This window comes from Hibiscus syriacus, unplaced genomic scaffold, assembly GCF_006381635.1.
Source record: "Hibiscus syriacus cultivar Baekdansim isolate YM2019G1 unplaced genomic scaffold, ASM638163v2 tig00117017_pilon, whole genome shotgun sequence".
Taxonomy (NCBI): Eukaryota; Viridiplantae; Streptophyta; class Magnoliopsida; order Malvales; family Malvaceae; genus Hibiscus; species Hibiscus syriacus.
In genome coordinates this window covers 4,865,271-4,884,402 of record NW_024063526.1, presented here as the reverse complement: position 1 = coordinate 4,884,402, position 19,132 = coordinate 4,865,271, and the positions used below count along the sequence as shown (strand labels likewise).

The window sequence follows — 19,132 nt, the reverse complement described above, 5'->3', positions numbered from 1 at the left end:
AAGTTGAATTATTTTTTATATAACAAAAAAGGGGAGAAGTATGGGTTTGAAAAATTCAATTTCTCAATGTAAAAGGGAAAAATTTAATATTTTCCAAAATATGTTATTAAATGTTTTATTAAGGGGGAGTTTTGTCAAAAACAAATTTTCAAATGTTTTGTTATATCAAAAAGGTGGAGATTGTTGAACCATGTTTTATAATGTTTTGATATAACATATTTAAGGAAAAATGTTTTTGGACTTAATTGAATTTGTCAAAAGTTTTCAAAAATAATTCAAAGTCCAATAAACTAGAATTTGAGCACAAAACATTTTTTAGGTAAGTAGTATCGATACTATTCATGTGGTACCGATAACAAAGGTAAGAGAAGTATCGATACTCTCAAGGTAGTATCGATACTACCAGTGTTTTTCAAATAACTCAAATTCCAAAAATGAAAAATAGGTATCGATACTCAAAGGGGTAGCGATACTATTTTACACTATAGTATCGATACCATGAGCATATTATTGATACTGATCAGGCCCAATAGCTAGTAATGACTAGTTTATTCAAAAATTATAAATGTAGTATCGATACTCATTAATGGAGTGATGATACTCCATGTCTTGGGAAGTTTTATTTTGCAAAACAATTATCCTCAATGGCTCCAAATCATTCTCAACGGCTAAAAACTGCCACAAGCTCATTCCAACATATAAAAACAAGTTGATGACACTTGAAGAAGGGAAAGAAAACATATCCAAGCAATCAAACAGAAGAGAAGAGCTATTAATTCTTATTTTCCTTTCTCTTGTAAATAGTTGTGTTTTTGTGAGCTTAATCTTGTGAACACCTACCTTGTAAGAGTTTTTTTTTTGTTTACACTTTTATTCCTTTTGTAAAAGGGGTTTGGTTCTAGCTTATCCATTGAATTAACTAGGGAGTGCAAAGGTTATCTCTTAATCCTGTAAAAAGAAACAACAAATTAGTGAATTTGTTGGAAAATCCTTAGTGAAGAGCTAAGGTAGTGGATGTAGACTTGGTTGAGAAGTCAAACCACTATAAATCTTTATGCCAACTATCTATCTTTCTATACTTCATACTCCCTAAACTCAAAAAGCTAATTCACCCCCTCTTGGCACATTTTCGGTTGTTTAATTGAGCTTCATAAATCCCAATAACTTGGTATTGCATAAAGCATATTACACTTAGATATATTGAATTTCATATGCTACTAACATGTTTGTTCATCTTTGTTGAAATTCAATTTTTTTAAGTGTCATGTTTTTAATGTCAAAATATTTTGGAATGCATCTACTGAGGGGGAGCTTTGATTTTTCAAATGATTTTATGCTAAAATTTACCACTTGCTCTCCAATGTTATTTTTGAACTTTAAAGTCGAATTATTTTTTATATAACAAAAAGGAGGGAGAAGTATAGGTTTGAAAATTTCAATTTCTTAATGAAAAAGGGGGAGCTTTAATATTTTCCAAAATATTTATGTTATTCATGAAATATTCTATTAAAGGGGAGTTTTGTCAAAACAAATTTTCAAATGTTTTTGTTATATCAAAAAGGGGATATTGTTGAATAATTTTTTATAATATTTTGATATAACAAACTGAGGCAAAATGTTTTTGGACTTGATTGAATTTGTTCAAAGTTTTCAAAAATAATTCAAAGTCCATTAAACTAGAATTGGAACACAAAACAGTTTTATGGGTTTGTAGTACTGATATTGTTCTTACAGTATCGATATTATATGAATAGTATCGATATTGTTCATACCGATACCAAAGCTAAGAGAAGTGTCGATACTCTCTAGGTAGTATTGATACTACCAGTTGTTTTTCAAATTGCTCAAATTCCAGAATGCAAAATAGGTATCAGTACTCATTAAAGGAGTATCGATACTCCCTGTTCTGGTAGTTTTATTTTGCAAACAATTAATCCCCAACGGATCCAAAACATCCCCAACGGCTAGAAATGATCACAAACACATTCCAACATATAAAAACAAATTGAAGTCACTTGAAGAAGGTTAAGAACGCCTATCTAAGAAATCAAACACAAGAGAAGAGCATTTTATTCTTATTTTCCTTTCTCTTGTAATTATTAGTGTTTTGAGCTCATTGTAAATCTTTTAATTGTTTTCTTGTGAGCTTAATTTTTGTTAACACCTTCCTTTAATAGAATTTCTTGTTTACATCTTTTATTCCTTGTGAAAAGGGGATTTTTTCTAGCTTAGCCTTTGAAAAGCTAGATAGTTGTAAAGGTTATCTATTTATCTTAAAAAAAGAAAGAACAAATTAGTGGATTTGTTAGAAAATCCTAAGTGAGGAGCTTAGGTAGTGGATGTAGACTTGGTTGAGAATTTGAACCACTATAAATCCTTGTGCAAATTGTTTCATCTTTTTAAGCCTTACTCTCTAAATTCAAAAAACCAATTCACCCCTTCTTGGAAAATTATTCGATTGAACTTAGAGCTTCATCGAATCCAAACAATACTTCAATGGAGCCAACTACTTTCATTGGAAGAAATTAATGAAGATATTCATGCAATCCAAAGATCTTGATGCATGGGAGATGGTCGAAAACATCTACTCTTCTCCAAAAAAGAAGACGAACGAGTAGAGTGCCCAATAACGGAAGAAAAGTCAACAAAATGGTAAGGCCATGCACATGTTGTTTTGTGCATTTGGTCTAGATGTCTATGAAGGAGTTTCTTTTTGTTCAAATGACAAGGAGCATTGGAATAAGCTCAAACAGATTCACGGAAACAAGAAAGAATAACCAACAAAGGTGGTGTGCTTAATGGCTCTTGAAGAGCACAAGGTATTTCTAACTCAAACGAATTAAATTTATATTCTTTTGGCAAGTTACAAGATGCTTTTGATGAAAAGTATTTGGAATTTGAGACCATGAATTCCAAATATAAGAAATGGATTTCAAAATTCAAAATTGAAAATGATTTTCTTTTGAAAGCAACATTGGATTTTGAAAAAAAATGAATTTTTGAAAAATAATTTTGAGCTTTCAAAAATCAAAATCAATAATTTGGAAAATAATATATTGATTTTAAAGTTAAGCTTGAAAGCTTAACAAAGGAAAAAGAATTAATTTCTCAAACCAATTCATCATATTTAAAAATGGAAAAATGCTTAAATTGTCATTTTCATGGTCATATGGAACATACTTGTCCTTTAAAGAAATGAAAACTTTTTAAAATTAGACAAGTATGGGTTCCTAAAGGAACAATGGGAATTGAAACTAACGTTCAAGGATCCAAAGCAATTTGGATACCAAAATCCATATAAATGTCTCTTATAGTTGTGTGGGAGCAATGGTGATGAAAGTGGAGATACTAAAATTCTCTAGCCACACTTGATATGGAATGGGTAAACTCTAAGCTTATTTTGATTACCTTTCATAATTGGTTGCTCATTTAGTTTAAGCATGCATGAGTTTTGATTTTAAATGATTTACGTTTTATATCTCATATATGTTAAAAAGAGTTATGATGAACATTTTCTAAAGTTTTAATTATTTTTCATAAATGTTTGTTCGTCATAATGAATTTTCGTCAAAATTGGTTTTATTGCTTTGTTTTTACAAATTTTATTTTTTTTGACCTTAATTTAAATGTTTTATGTATGTGATTTGTTGCAAATGATATTTCTCTAACAATTGATATCAATTTTTCAAATGCAAAACATTTTTGGATAGCTTTATGCACATGCACTTAAATACAACAATTTGTATTACATAAAGCATATTAGACCTCGATATATTGAATTTCATGTTCTACTAACGTGTTTATTCATCTTTGTTGAAATTCAATTCTTTTTAAGTGCCAAGCTTTTAAAGTCAAATTTTTGTTTGGAATGCTTTTATTGAGGGGGAGCTTTGATTTTTCAAATGATTTTATGCTAAAATTTACCACTTACTCTCTATTCTTATTTTTGAACTTTAAAGTTGAATTATTTTTTATATAACAAAAAGGGGGGGAAGTATAGGTTTGAAAAATTTAATTTCTCAATGAAAAAGGGGGAGCTTTAATATTTTCCAAATATTTATCTTTTTCATGAAATATTATATTAAAGGGTAGTTTTGCCAAAACAATTTTTCAAATGTTTTGTTATATCAAAAAGGGGGTATTGTTGAACTATGTTTTATAATATTTTGATATAACAAATTGAGGCAAAATATTTTTGGACTTGATTGAATTTGTTCAAAGTTTTCAAAAATAATTCAAAGTCCATTAAACTAGAATTTGATCACAAAATAGTTTTCTGGGTTCATAGTATCGATAATGTTCTTACAGTATCGATACTATATGAATAGATTGTTGCCTATTCTAGCAAAACCACCCATCAAAGCCTTCGTTAACCATTGGTCGTTAAAGCGTATTCTCAAAATACCTATATCTACAGTTGTGGCAATAGGCGCGTGATTTGGTAATACGCCAATTTGTCTGCTATTAATAGATAAAATGATTTCTTTCACTTCTGAATCCCAAACAATTCGATTAGGAGTAAGTACGCAAATATTTAAGGTCATTTCTTCAATTTTCTCTCCATTTAAAGTTCGTAGCCTTCGCGGTAGCTTCATCGATGTTACTTACCAAATAAAAGGCTTGTTCAGGAAGACCGTCTAATTCTTCGAAAATGATTAATTTAAATCCTCTAATTGTTTCTGCTAGGCCAACATATTTCCCCGGGGAACCGGTAAATACTTTCGCTACGAAAAAGGATAGTGATAAGAAACGCTCAATTTTTCGCGCTCTTGCTACGGTTAAGCGATCCTCTTCAGACAATTCGTTCAACCCAAGGATAGCTATAATGTCCTGAAGTTCTTTTTAACATTGTAAGGTTTACTTAACCCTTTACGCAGTTTTATAATGTTACTCACTAAAGATTCGAGGTTGGAGCATAGTTAACATTGAATCTAAAGGATCTATAGCAGGATAAATATCTTTTGCAGTTAATCCTCTTGATAGTACGATAGTAGCATCTAAATACGTAAATGTTGTGGAAGGGGCAGGATCGGTCAAATCATCCGCAGGTACATAAACTTTCCTTATTGTTTTAGACTTCTACTGATTTTTTCCTTAGCTAAGGTCCCCGTGATAATTCAGGTAGCAAAAGAGAGCAAGCTTTTAGTTCAGAGGAAATGTTAGAGATGATTGGTTCATAAGCTTTCAGTAAGACCCTCCAACCGAGCACCAATATGCAATTCCCCATAACTACATCCATATAGACTTACCCTACGCTCAAAAGGGCGTAGGTGCCAACCTAAGGGAACACCTTGGGTCCATAAGGTCTTACCCTAGCCGAATCGTAGGTGCCCACCTGAGAGGAGTTCCCTTTGGCCCATAAGGACTTACCCAATGCACACATAAGAGGTGCCACCCTAAGGGAGTGCCTTACGGTCCATAAGGTCTTACCATTAGGCCCATGAGCCCATCCAAGAGTTTCCTTAGGTCCATAAGGAATTACCAGCGGTGCTGAACCTATATAAGGAATTACTAACAGCAACTGAACCTGCAAGAGTCTTCATACCAGAGTCCCAGAGTACTCCGTATAAAAAAATTTCAGTCTATAAATAGAGATAAGAAATCAGAGTAGATATCAGAGATCAGATCGGAAATCAGAGAATCATAACAGATATCAAAATTCAGAATAAAAATCAGAGGTTAGCATGTATTTCAGATAACAGACACTTGCTTTTAAAATCAGAGAAAACATACGTATGATCAAGGAACACACTAGAGATTCCAGATATTATTCGAATGTACTTGATAATCTTATCGGCAGGGAAGCACAGATCTTTAGTATATTGATAGAATGTAAGAACTCAGAATCATTATCGAAAGAGTTCACTAGTTGACAAAATCATCAGTTATTCAGAACATGATTTATCGGGATCATATAATATTCGAACATTTTTAGGAGGCACTAAGTAATCAAAAAGCTATTAAGAATCCTTTGCATCTAAGTTACTTGTATTTTCATATATGACTTGAGTGATTCCATTATACAGGAAAAATCAGAGGCATTTTGGGCCTTAGGTTCTTGGAGATTTTATAGTGATTTGAGCTAATAAGGGAGAAATGCAGATTCAGAGCATTTACAATTTCTTTCGATTTATCATTTTATCGAGTTAACTCGAGCTGAACAACTCCCAGAGCTAATGCATGTCAACTGGTCAATTCGTTGCCCTTCCAAGGTATTCACTCTTTAATACAAAAAATTCTTGTCCATATCATCTTCAAAATCATCGTTGAATAGATCTTAAGAAGATGAAAAAATATTCCAATGGTCTTTATTTCATTTCCACGTTGCAACACTATCAAGAAATGTCAACCTACTTGAACCCATAGGGACAGTACATCATGTAACTTCATCACCGTTTCCAGACTTATCCAAATCACTTATTTAATCCTCAGTCATTGAGGTTACTTAATTTATTTAGTAGTCAAGTCTATTTCGGTCACTTCGGAGTTTCCAGAGTAATTCGGACGTTTCTGAAATTCGGATACATGTGGTACTTCCGTTCAATTCAATTCGGTCATATAATAAAGTTATTTTGGTATTCTAGGTTGATTTAATCATTCAAAGCTTGAGGGTATTTAGTTATTCCATGGCTTAGAGATACTTCAGTTCATTTACACTTTAGGGTATTTTGGTCATTGTACACTTTAGGGACATTTCTATAATTCCAATATAGATTCAGAATATAATTCAATGATTCCAAAGTTCAAGTGGATCAAAACGTAAGTTCTTAGGTTATCTCCCTAATCATAGCCATCCGGGGAAGTCTTGATATTTTATTGTACAAGGGCATTTTTGTAATTTTACACCACAGGGCTATTTTTGGTAATATTTTATCCAAATATTCCCATTATTTAATCTTGAAATAAATTAATTAAAATTTACAGATCTTGAAATCAATTCATTTATTATAGAATCACATAACTTATTATTATTAATTTCGATTGATCTTCCACTTTTATAAGCAAGCCATATAAGTCATATTCGGTTATCGACTTTTTATAATATTCGGATCGAGTTTAGGAAGTGATCATTACATACATGTAACCAATTATACTCATCCATACAGAAATCAATACCAACATGTTCCATAAATCATGAAACATGTAGTAATGTATTACCTCAGTTTTCATGCCATGTCGATCAACCATTTAAACTCCATTCAATCACCCTCAAACTTGAATTCAACATCCAATAATTTCTCATATACACAACAATAGAAATTTCATCAGAAACGGAGCTTAATTATAAAAAATGAGCCAAATCGGGTGGTTAATCAATGAAAAGCAACTTACTAGGTTTGAATTTGGCAAAACGTGCCTAAAAACAGATTTAGGATGTCAAAAAACATCATAATAGTTGTACCAAAAAAATACATGGTTACTCGGTCAAAGACAATGAGTTGACTCGGTGACTAGGTCAGGTCAGGTCGGGTTAGATCAGACGGATTGGGCAGGTAGGTCGGGTCGACCCGGTTCTGGAAAATTCCTTGGCCATAACAAGCCCCACACGCGGGAGGTGGCACGTGATGGCGCGTGGCACCGGACGGCCAAATACTCCTTGGACAAGTAAACACCAATCAAACCAACAATCAATCCAAAAACATCAACCAACCAAGCTAAAATAATAAAAAAAATCATAAGTTACCTACGCCGGTGACGAAGGGAAATTGACGGCGTTGACACGGCCCACTAGTCTAGTTTTGAGTGGAACCGGTCGGGGAACACGATGGGAAAGGCGATAAGACTCACCGGTGGCTGGAACGGCCAGAATCAGGGAGAGAAGCGGCAACGACAAAGATGTTTGATGGGGCTTTATGGCTTTGATTAGCACCGGTTGACACCGATTTATACTGCGAGGGTGCTTGGGCTAAGGTCACCGATCATCGGCGGTTTAAACAGAGTAGTGGGGAGGTCGAATAGTGGCCGGACGGTGAGGGCTTGGGGCCTGGTGAGGCTTCGATCGGGGGAAATATTTTTAGGGATTTAGGGATTTTGGTTCTTACCAATCGGGGAAAAAATTAATCGAGTATTAAAAATGGGTAAATTCGGGTTCAAGACTCTAGATTTTCCTACAACTTCCTAAAAATGCCTATAAATTCTGAAATCTTGTATTTTGGTCCCCAAATTTTCCCATGTTACTACCTTAAATTGATACTTAAAATTAATAAATTATTTTCCCTAATTTGGGGTGTGACAATACAAATTAGTGAATTTGTGGAAATCCTTAATGTTGATAGCTAAGGTAGTAGATGTTGACTTTACTTGATAAAGTCGAACCACTCGAAATTCTTGTGTTCATATTTATATTTTCTCTATAGCTTCCACAAAAAAATTTAATTGCCAATTTACCTCATCTTGTATATTTTATCCATTCTATTGGCTCAACAATTGGTATCAGAGTTAGACTCATTAGAAGGTTTAACTATCTCTTGAGAAGATCCTAAAAGATTTCAATCGTCATCCAAGTCATTCACGACCTCTACATCAAGTTTTGACATTGTTAGTGACTCTCAACCCATCAACAACCCTCCATACTTCAATGAAGCCAACTATGCCTATTGGAAGAATATGATGAAACTCTTTATTCAAGCAATTGATTTGGGAGCATGGAGCATTATGATGAAAGTTCATTCTACTCCAACTAGTGAAATGGAGATGTAGAGTGAAGAAGAATAGAAATTGTTCCAACTCAATGCAAAGACAATGCACATTCTATTTTATGCACTTGGACCCGATGAATATGGGAGAGTATCATCTTGTTCCAATAACAATGAGATATGGGGTAAACTTGAAGTTACTCATGAAGGAAGAAATGAGGTAAGATAAGCTAAAATTAGTCTTCTCAATCATAGCTATGAAAACTTTAAGATGAGACCGAATAAATACATTAAAACCTTGACGATCGATTTTCGGTTATTTTCAATTGTCTCAAAGGATTTGGAGAAGATATTCCTAATGATAAACTCGTTAGAAATATGATCTATAGTCTTCCCAAGTCATGGCAATCCAAGAAGACATCTATAGTTGAAGCAAAGAATCTAAAGACTCTCATATTAGATGAGCTCATTGGATCCTTGCTTACTCATGAAATGATGGTGAATGAAGAAGAAGATTAAAAAAAGAAAGATAAATAAAAGAATGAAATGGAAAAGAAGAAAAAAATTGGTGTTACTCTCAAATCCACCAAAGAACAGAGTGACTCAAATGATGAAGATGAGGATAAAGAAATAGCAATGTTTGCCAAATGATTCAAGAGATTCATGAAGTCCAAAAAAGGAAGAAGATTCCAAAGCAAATAAGGCTACAATAATGAATCCAAGGACAAGGACCCTATAATTTGCTATGAGTGCAAAATGCCAGGGCATGTTAAATTTGAATGCCCACAACTAAGTAAGAAGGGATCCTTCAAGAAGAAACACAAGGCACATGTAGCTACATGGAGTGATGATGAATTATCTAATGAAGAGGAGGACGATGTAGCCAATTTGTGTCTCATAGCCATTGAGGGAGAATCTAAATGAATATTCTTTTAATAAGTTGCAAGAGGCTTATGATGAGATGGCCTCAAAATTTGAGATCATGCTTTCAAAACATAAGAAGAATATTTCAAAATTAAAAAATGAAAATGATATCTTATTTGAAAATAAGGTCAAGGATATGCAAGTCAAACTAGAGGAGTTTGAAAAGAAAAATCATTACTTGCACAACCTACTTTCAAAGGTTCATGATAATCATCAAAAGAAACTTGATGATCTTAAAGCTTCTTTTAACAAAGTTGGAACAAATTGTTTTGAAAAAGGACAAAATTATAAATCCAACTATGTTAGAAATAGCTTTAGACCATACAATCATAGAGGTCCCTAAAGAACCACAAATGGGAAAGTTATTAGAATCATGTGGGTCCCTAAAGGACTCATTACTACTAAAGACAAAGACATCCTAGAAAAATGGATACCTAATTGGACTAGATTATTGGGAACTAATGCCTATAGACCTAAAAGAATTTGGGCACCAAAAACTTGATCTATGTTTATAGGTGGATGAGTATTGCTACAAGGCACAAAAAAAAAGTTCAAACTCTTGGTACCTTGATAGTGGATGCTCAAAACACATGATCGATAATAAGAGTCGGTTCTTGGAGCTTAATGCTAAAAGTGGAGGAGTTGTAACCAAACTCAAAAGGTCAAATTGAAGGAATTGGTTCTATTGGTAACAACTCTTCCATTTTTATTGAAAATGTTTTATATGTCAATGGGTTAAAGCATAATCTTCTTCGTATTAGTCAATTATGTGATAAGGGATACAATATCTTATTTAAGTCTAATGGTTGGAAAATTGTTGACATTGCATCTAATATAATTATGCTTATTGGTCATAGAATAGGAAATATTTACATGGTACATCTAGATAATATTGACATGTCTAAAGTATGTTTAGTTGCTAAACATGAGCATGATTGTTGGTTGTGGAATTTGTTCAAAACAATCTTGTAAGAGGCTTGTATAAGATAAAATTTGATCTTGATAAAATTTTTAATGCATGTGCTAAAGGAAAACACAAAAAAACTTCCTTTAAACCTATTAATGATATCTCATCTAGTAAATTATTACAATTGATCCATATATATCTTTTTGGGCTTATTAGAACTACTAGCTTGGGTGGAAAACAATATGCATTTGTATTGGTTGATGACTACTCTAGGTTTACTTGGGTTATTCTCTTAAGTACAAAAGATGAAGCTTTAGAAAATTTCATCACTTTCTCTAAAATAATCCAAAATGAAAAAGGTTACTCTATTTCAAGTGTTAGGAGTGACCATGGAACCGAATTTGAAAATCTTGGGTTTGATTATTTTTTTAATTCAAATGGAATTAGACATAACTTTTCAGCCCCTAGAATCCCTCAACAAAATGGAGTTTTTGAGAGGAAAAATATAACTTTAGAAGAAATAGCTATGACCATGCTTTGTGAAAACAATTTGCCAAAGTATTTTTGGGCGAAAGCCACAAATATCATTTGTTATGTGATTAATAGAGTAATGACTAGGCATATTTTAAAGAAAACTCAATATGAAGTTTTCAAAAATAAAAAGCCTAACATTAGTTATTTTCATCCTTTTGGATGCAAGTGTTTTGTTTTAAATAATGGAAAAGACAATCTAGGAATATTTGATGCAAAAAGTGATGAAGGGATTTTTCTTGCTTACTCTTTAAATTCTAAAGCTTATCGAGTCTTTAATAAAAGAACTCTAGTGGTAGAAGAGTTAATACATGTTGTTTTCGATGATAATCCCCTTCTGAGGAAGGATTGTTGTATTGATGATGATGTAGGAATCTTAAATCCAAATGATGTTGGTGAATCATCATCGAAAGAAGTGAAGAATGATGAAACTCAAGATGTCTTCAAAAATCTAACTCTAGAGGAAAGAGAAGTCACATACCCAAGGGAGTACAACTAAGTCAAGGATGGTGAAAATTTAGGTGATCCATCCAAAGGGGTAACCACTAGATCTTCTATAAAAAAATATTTTTAATTTTGTTGCATTTACCTCATGCATAGAGCCAAAGAATATCAAAGAAGCATTATATGATGAACATTGGATTATGGATATGCAAGATGAGTTAAATCAATTTGAGAGAAGTCAAGTGTGGACATTAGTTGAAAGGCCTAGTAATAAGTCTACTATAGGTACTAAATGGGTATTTAGGAATAAATTAAATGAAAGTGGTAATATAGTGAGAAACAAGGTTAGACTTGTTGCTTAAGGGTACACTCAAGAAGAGGGAATAGGTTTTGATTAAACTTATACTCCCGTAGCTAGGCGGAGGCTATTAGAATGTTATTAGCATTTGCATGTTATAATGGATTTACTTTATTTCAAATGGATGTTAAAAATGCATTTTAAATGGTTTTATAAAAGAATAAGTTTATGTGGAACAACCTCCCAATTTTGTGGATTCAAAATTTCTAAATCATGTTTTCAAATTGGAAAAATATTTATATGGTTTAAAACAAACTCCTAGAGCTTGGTATAAAATATTGTCAAATTTCCTTATTGAAAAATGTTTTTCAAAAGGGAAGGTTGACACTACCTTGTTTATAAAAAGTAAAGGTAAAATTTAGTAGTAGTTCAAATTTATGTTGATGATATAATTTTTTGTTCTACTTTTGCCAATAATTTGCTAAGCTAATGCAAGGTGAATTTGAGATGAGCATGATGGGGGAGCTTTCATTTTTCTTGAGGCTCCAAATCAAGCAAAGACAAGATGGCATCTTCATCAGTCAAGCAAAATACATAAAAGATATGCTCAAGAAGTTTGGATTGGAAAACGTGAAACCCCAAGCTACTCCTATGAGCTCATCTACAAAGCTTGACAAAGGTGAAGAAGGTAAGTGTGTAGATGTTAAACTTTATAGGTTTATGATTGGATCATTTCTTTATCTTACCATAAGTAGACTAGACATTGTGTTTAGTGTTTTCTTATGTGCTAGATTTCAGTCATGTCCTAAGGAGTCTCATTTACAAGCCATTAAGAGAATCTTTGGATACCTTAAGGACACCCTAGCATAGGACTTTGGTATTCTATAGACTCTAGCTTTATCTTGCATGCTTTCTAAGATGCGGATTATGGAGGTTGCAAATTAGATAGGAAAAGCACCTCTGGTACATGTCAATTCCTAGTAAATATGTTAATTTTTTTTTGTTTTTAAAGAACAAAATAGTGTCACACTATCTACCACCGAAGGGAATATATTTCGACAGATAGTAGTTATGCACAAGTTTTATGGATGAAACAACAACTTAGACTATGGAATTGATGTGGGTACCATTCCTATCAAGTGTAACAATACTAGTGTTATTTGTCTCACTAAAAATCCCATCCAACATTCTAGAACTAAGAACATAGAAATTAGACATCATTTCATTAGTGATCATGTCTCAAAAGAAGATATATTTCTAGAGTATGTAGATACTTAGCATCAAGTAACTAACATTTTTACAAAACCTTTAGACAAAGAAAGATTTTGGGCACTTAGGAGAGAATTAGGTCTAACCAACCTACCTTGACTTTTTGATTTTATGAAAATTGCATGCAATATGACCTCTTTAATGTCTTCCATGTTATTAGTTAGGGGGAGTTTATGACTTCTTTAATGATTTTGGGCAAAGAAAGGTTTTGGGCACTTTTATGATTTTATGAAAACTGTATGCAATATGGCCTCTTTAATGCCTTTTATGCTATTAGTTAGGGGGAGTTTGTGACTTTCATGGAAATTGACAATATGTTCACACATGTTTAAATGTAAATTTGTTTGATTGAATATATTTGATTTGCCTATTTAGAGTTGCCTACTCCACTATTAATGCTTTAAAATATACATCCTATTTTTTTCTCTTATTTGTTGTATTTTTGGACCATTTTGTGCATTTAGTATTGATATTGTTCATCCAGTACCGATATTGTTCTTTGTGAGTATCAATATTGTTCATCAAGTATCGATATCGTTCTTACAGCCTCGATAGAGTATCGATACTCGGTATCGATACCATCAATTTTTTGCTTTATAGTATTGATACTCTCTTAGGAGTACCGATACTCCTGGTCAGGTTTGGCATATATTGTCCTAAAAATCACATTTTTATTCATTTCCTCTCTCAAGTACCGCTGAAAACTTCCTTAACCCACCCCCCCCCCCCCGAAAATTTTCTTCATTCTTTCGTTTTGGGTTCGTTTTTTGTGTTGTTTTTCATCATTCCAACTTGCTAGCATCATCAATTCATGTATTCATCTCCAATTCCATCTCAATCCAACTTTTCAAGGTAATTTTTTTAAAACCCTAACTTTTTTTTTCAAATTTAGGCTTAGTTTTAGTTGGATTTTGATTAAATTAGTGAATGAGCTTTACTTATTTTATATTTCTGCACTAGAATCTACACTTTTTTAACTACATTCAATCAAATTAATCTTTTAAAAAATCAAACTTCTTTAAAAAAAATTATATACATACATACATACATACATATACATACATACATACATACATACATACATACATATATATATATATATTGTTTATATATTTTTAATACTATTTTCTTTTTGGCCCATTATTATTATTTTTTTAAATTTCATTTTGTTTTATCATGCATTGAATTGTGGACTCATATTGAGTTTTGGGATTGATTGGTTGCATACATATATATTGTTTTTCTTTGCAAGCTTTACTTTATTCCAACCCTAACTATGTCTCATAAATGTCCTCGGTTATCCTCCTATTGTGCTAATCCACCTCTTAACCCTCTGCCAAAACCTAATTTCAATCAAAATTAAATGACAATCATGAACTCTTGTTTTAATGAACCCAATCGTCAAAACCTTTATTCATGATATCTTAATCATTTCGAATCTTATGCCCCTACGGGTGAGCGTCTCCCTTCTATTCTGGCTATGAACGCCATTAATTTTAAATATCTTCCATGTTTCAAACCTTCAAAATTTGATAACATGTTCAAAGTCAAACCTATTGTTTATCACCAACTCATCTGCATTATCTATTCCAATACGGCTTTTGTTCAAAATAAAGCTCGCACTCATACTGAAAGTATTCGCTCCTATCTTTTAGGGGATTACATTACTCTTGATTCTGAGTTTATCGCCCATACTTTTAGCCTTGACAACACTGATATTGATAATGAACGAGACTCCGTACCTTCCTCCTTAGTTGTAGGGCAGAGCACTAGCGTTCTTGATTTTCATAAGAGGTTCCTTCATTTGATCATTTCTTGGTGGTTTCGACCATCCGGAGGTAAATATTCTTCTATCCGTAGCATTGACATTTGGTGGATTCATTACTTTCAAGAAAATAAAAGAATTAACCTCACTCAAATCATCTTCAGTGAATTAGTGGACACCATTAACCATATTCCTTCTAAGAGGGTCAAATCTCTTGTTTATTGTTGTCTTCTTAGTAATTTCTTTCTAAAAGTCATTCTTCGATTCGATCTTGATGTTGTCATCCCCTTGGGTACACATATTTATTTCACATCTCTTCGTAAGTTGGGATGGACTAAAGTTGGAGACACTTGGTAAAGGAAAGCAAAAGAGACACCCGGTGCAAGTTAATCCCGATCGGCTCCAGCTCAACCTCTAGATGATGATGTATTATATGACGTTAATGATCCAGCGAATTGCGTTATTGACAAGCCTTCTAGAGTTGGTGGTGAGATGCCTTCTTATATTTAGTCCATGATGGAGATATTGGACTTGAGGTTTGCTTCCATGGAGTCCCACTTTACTTCTTTGGGGACTCAGGTATCCGAGATAGCTTCTCAACAGTTGACACTGCAAGTGATGCATGTGGATTTCCAACGATACATCCTTGCTCGATTTGACGTGGTGACGGATAGGCTTGCACTCTCTCTCAAGACTTTGCTTCTTTGTGCGCACCTCCTTCTGATCCTGATCCTCCATCCGATGCCTGATCGTTTTACTTTGCTAGTTGCGTTTTCATTGGTTCTGCATGTCATACTTTAAATTTACTCATAGGTGATTTTCTTAGACTTTGATATTTTGGATTTGATGTTTCTTTTATGTTTTGGATGGTCTGATATATTTTTTTAATTTTATAATATTTCGAATATTTTCAACCATGTTTCGTTTTATTATGACCATCCCCACTGCATATGGATATTAATTATGTTTATTAACTTGTTTGGAACTTTTTCTCTTCACAGCTTTATTCTATATCTTGTTTATTCTATATCTTGTTTATTCTAAAACTTATCTTTTTGATTTAACAAAAAAAGGATAAATGTTAGAGTAAGGGGGAGTATATTTTTCTAGAAAATCTTAAAATTCTTAAATGTTTTGTTATATCAAAAAGGGGAAGATTGTTGAAAACACTTTGATATTTTGATATACCAAAAATTGTTAAATAGTTTTGAAAAAATATAAGATTATATTTGATTCAATCGGTTGAATATATAAATTATTCTTTAAAGTTAAAAGGTTAATTTTACTCCTCACTCTACTGAAAAATTGAGTCTTATACTGGAACTATTTTTGAAATAATTTGTACTAAGGGTTTCGAACTTCAATCAAGTCAAAAATGATTTTTAAGTATAATAGTATTGATACTAATAGAACAATATCGATATTATTCAAGAAGTATTGATACAAATATTTATGTTGAACCCAAAATTATGAAGTAATATCAATATTACTAAGTCAGTACTGATAATGTATGCAAGTTTGAAAAAACATAATACTAAAATGGTACCGATACTATATGCAGTACGATACTACTTAGTACAGTAGTATCGATACTCTTAGTGGTGGTACTGATACTACCTTTTTAGTTTTGAATCCGTTAAAATTCCTGTATACTAAAATGATATTGATACTATATACAATATCGATATTACTGAATATAGTAGTATCTATACCCTTGTAACAGTATTGATACTAAAGTTTCCCAACAGTCATATTTTTGTATTTAATGCAGGGAGTATCGATAATGAGAGACCGAGTACCGATACTACAAGCTTCTGGACAACATTTAATGCGGTAAACTACCTCCCAATGGCTCTATTCACTCTCACAACAACTCAAATGGTTGGAATTAATTAAGGGAATATAAAAACAATATTCCAAGTCATATGTGAAGATAAAAGATAAAAGAGAAAGCCAAAAACAACAAATTTGAGCCAAATCAAGTCAATATTCTTCAATATTCCTTTTTCTTTCAAAGAACACTTTTTGTACTCATTTGTATTTATTTCTCAAGTGTTCTTATTTGTTCTTGAATTGTGCAAATTCCTAGTGAGGATTTTATAAGTTTGCAATTTGTAATTTTCTCTTTGAGAGTGTGTCTCAAGAATTTGGGGTATAATTTTTGAGGGAGTTGTAAGGTTACACCTTATCCTCAAAGGTAGATACAAATGAGTAAATTTGTGGAAATCCTTAGTGTGGATAGCTGAGGTAGTGGATGTAGACTTTGGTTGATAAAGTTAAACCACTTTAAATTCTTGTGTTCAATTTTTTTTTTTCTCTCAAACTTCCACCAAAATTTTATTTGCCAATTCACCCCCTCTTGGCTATTTCATCCATTCGATTGACACAACAATTAGTGTGTTTGAGCTCATTGTAAATCTTTTAATTATTTTCTTGTGAGCTTAAATCTTGTAAACACCTTACCTTTGAGAGATTTTCTTGTTTACTTCTTTCAACCTTGTAAAGGAAATTGGTTCTAGCTTAGCCTTTGAAAAGCTATGGAGTTGCAAAGGTTATCTCTTTGTCCTAGAAAACGAAAGAACAAATTAGTGAATTTGTTAGAAAATCCTAAGTGAAGAGCTTAGGTAGTGGATGCAAATTTGGTTGAGAAGTTGAACCACTATAAATCCTTGTGCAAATTGTTTCGTCTTTATATTCCTTACTCCCTAAGCTCAAAAAGTTAATTCACCCCCTCTTGGAAAATTATTCAGTTGACCTTTGATCTTCATCGAATCCCAATAGAGAGCCTCCGCTCTAGCAATATAGTTCTTATATTGTGTCTTTACAAGTGCCGAGATGCCTTTGTCTTAGCGAAAGAAATGTCACCTCATCACTTATACCAAGACGAAGATGCTTTAGTCATACCTGAAGAATTTTCTATAAGCGTAGAGATGCCTCCGCAATACCTATAGTGTCACAGGTTGAGTTGTCTCATTTTATTGGTTGATTGTGTTGAGATTTCTCTGCTCCTTTATACTAGTAGATAAAATTGAGATGTCTCTATCTTGGCAATAAGAACTACTCAATTATCGAATCACAGGGTGTAGATATACCTTCACTTGAAAGAATTGAGATGCTTACTTATAACTCGTGATATTACATCGGGGTAGTTGTCTCACACTCTAACTTTCATAGCTCCATAAATCTTCCAAAGAGTATTGAGATGTTTTCACTCAGTAATATGGATTTCGTTATTGTTATTGTGAGTGCATATATGATTTTTCTCCAACAAAGGGGATGACGATATCTCTATTGTTTCTGTCAAGGTTAAGATGTCTTCGTCCTTCAAGACTCTTCTGAGGGTGTCGAATTAACTCCTCTACGGCTAAGAATATGAAGATTCCCCGGTCCACGTTACCTCATTGACCAAATAGAATATACATATAAGTTCAAAGTTGCCTATGAGATAACTCTACTAAATTTAAATCACCTACCCCTCTGTCCCGCTTAAATCGTTCCTAATTGATTTTTTTATCAATTTTGATTCATTATTTAAAATTTATTATTAATAAAAATATGAAAAAAAAATATTTTAAAAACATTAAATCAAGTAATTTTAAAATATATATTTTATATATTTTTAAAATATTTAAAATAATCATGACCAAGTTAAACAAATCTGACTTTTAAAAAGTCAATGAAAGACAAATTTAGTAGGATAGATACATACTCAGTCTTGATCATTCCTTCTTGTATCTTCTCTCTAACAAAATGACAATCTATATCAATGTGCTTAGTCCTTTCATGGAATACAAGATTTTCTGAAATTTGCAAAGCTGCTTTACTATCACTGTACAACTTTGTTGGTTTCGCAAGGTCAGTTTGTAGCTCCTTTAAAATGCCATTTAACCATACTACTTCAGTTGCAACAACCGCCATACTTCGATACTCAACTTCGGCTTAGGATCTTGCTACCATATTCTGCTTTTTTGATTTCCAGGATATCAAAGAATCACCTAACTTTATGCAAAAACCAGTAACTAATTTTCTTGACATAGGACATGAAGCCCAGTCTGAATCACAATATGCCAACAACTGATTTTTGCTTGATTTCTTCAACAGAATCCCCTGACCTGGTTCCTTCTTCAAATATTTGACAATTCTCAATGTTGCCTCTAAATGTGTTCTCTTTGGTTGTTGCATAAATTGACTGAGATGATGCACTGCAAATGTAATATTTGGCTGAGTATGTGTCAAGTATATTAATCTTCCAATTAACCTTTGAAATGTTGACTTTCCTTCAATGAATACTTCATCTCCCTTTTGCTACAAATACTCATCATATTCTGTGGAAGTGAGCTTTAAATTCTGCTCCAAAG

The 19,132-nt window shown here is 32.7% G+C and overlaps 1 pseudogene; it reads right to left on the bottom strand.

The window, feature by feature from the left end:
- Positions 1 to 4,548: 4,548 nt before the first annotated feature.
- Positions 4,549 to 18,692, bottom strand: LOC120195674 (annotated as a pseudogene).
- Between the last annotated feature and the right edge of the window lie 440 nt (positions 18,693 to 19,132).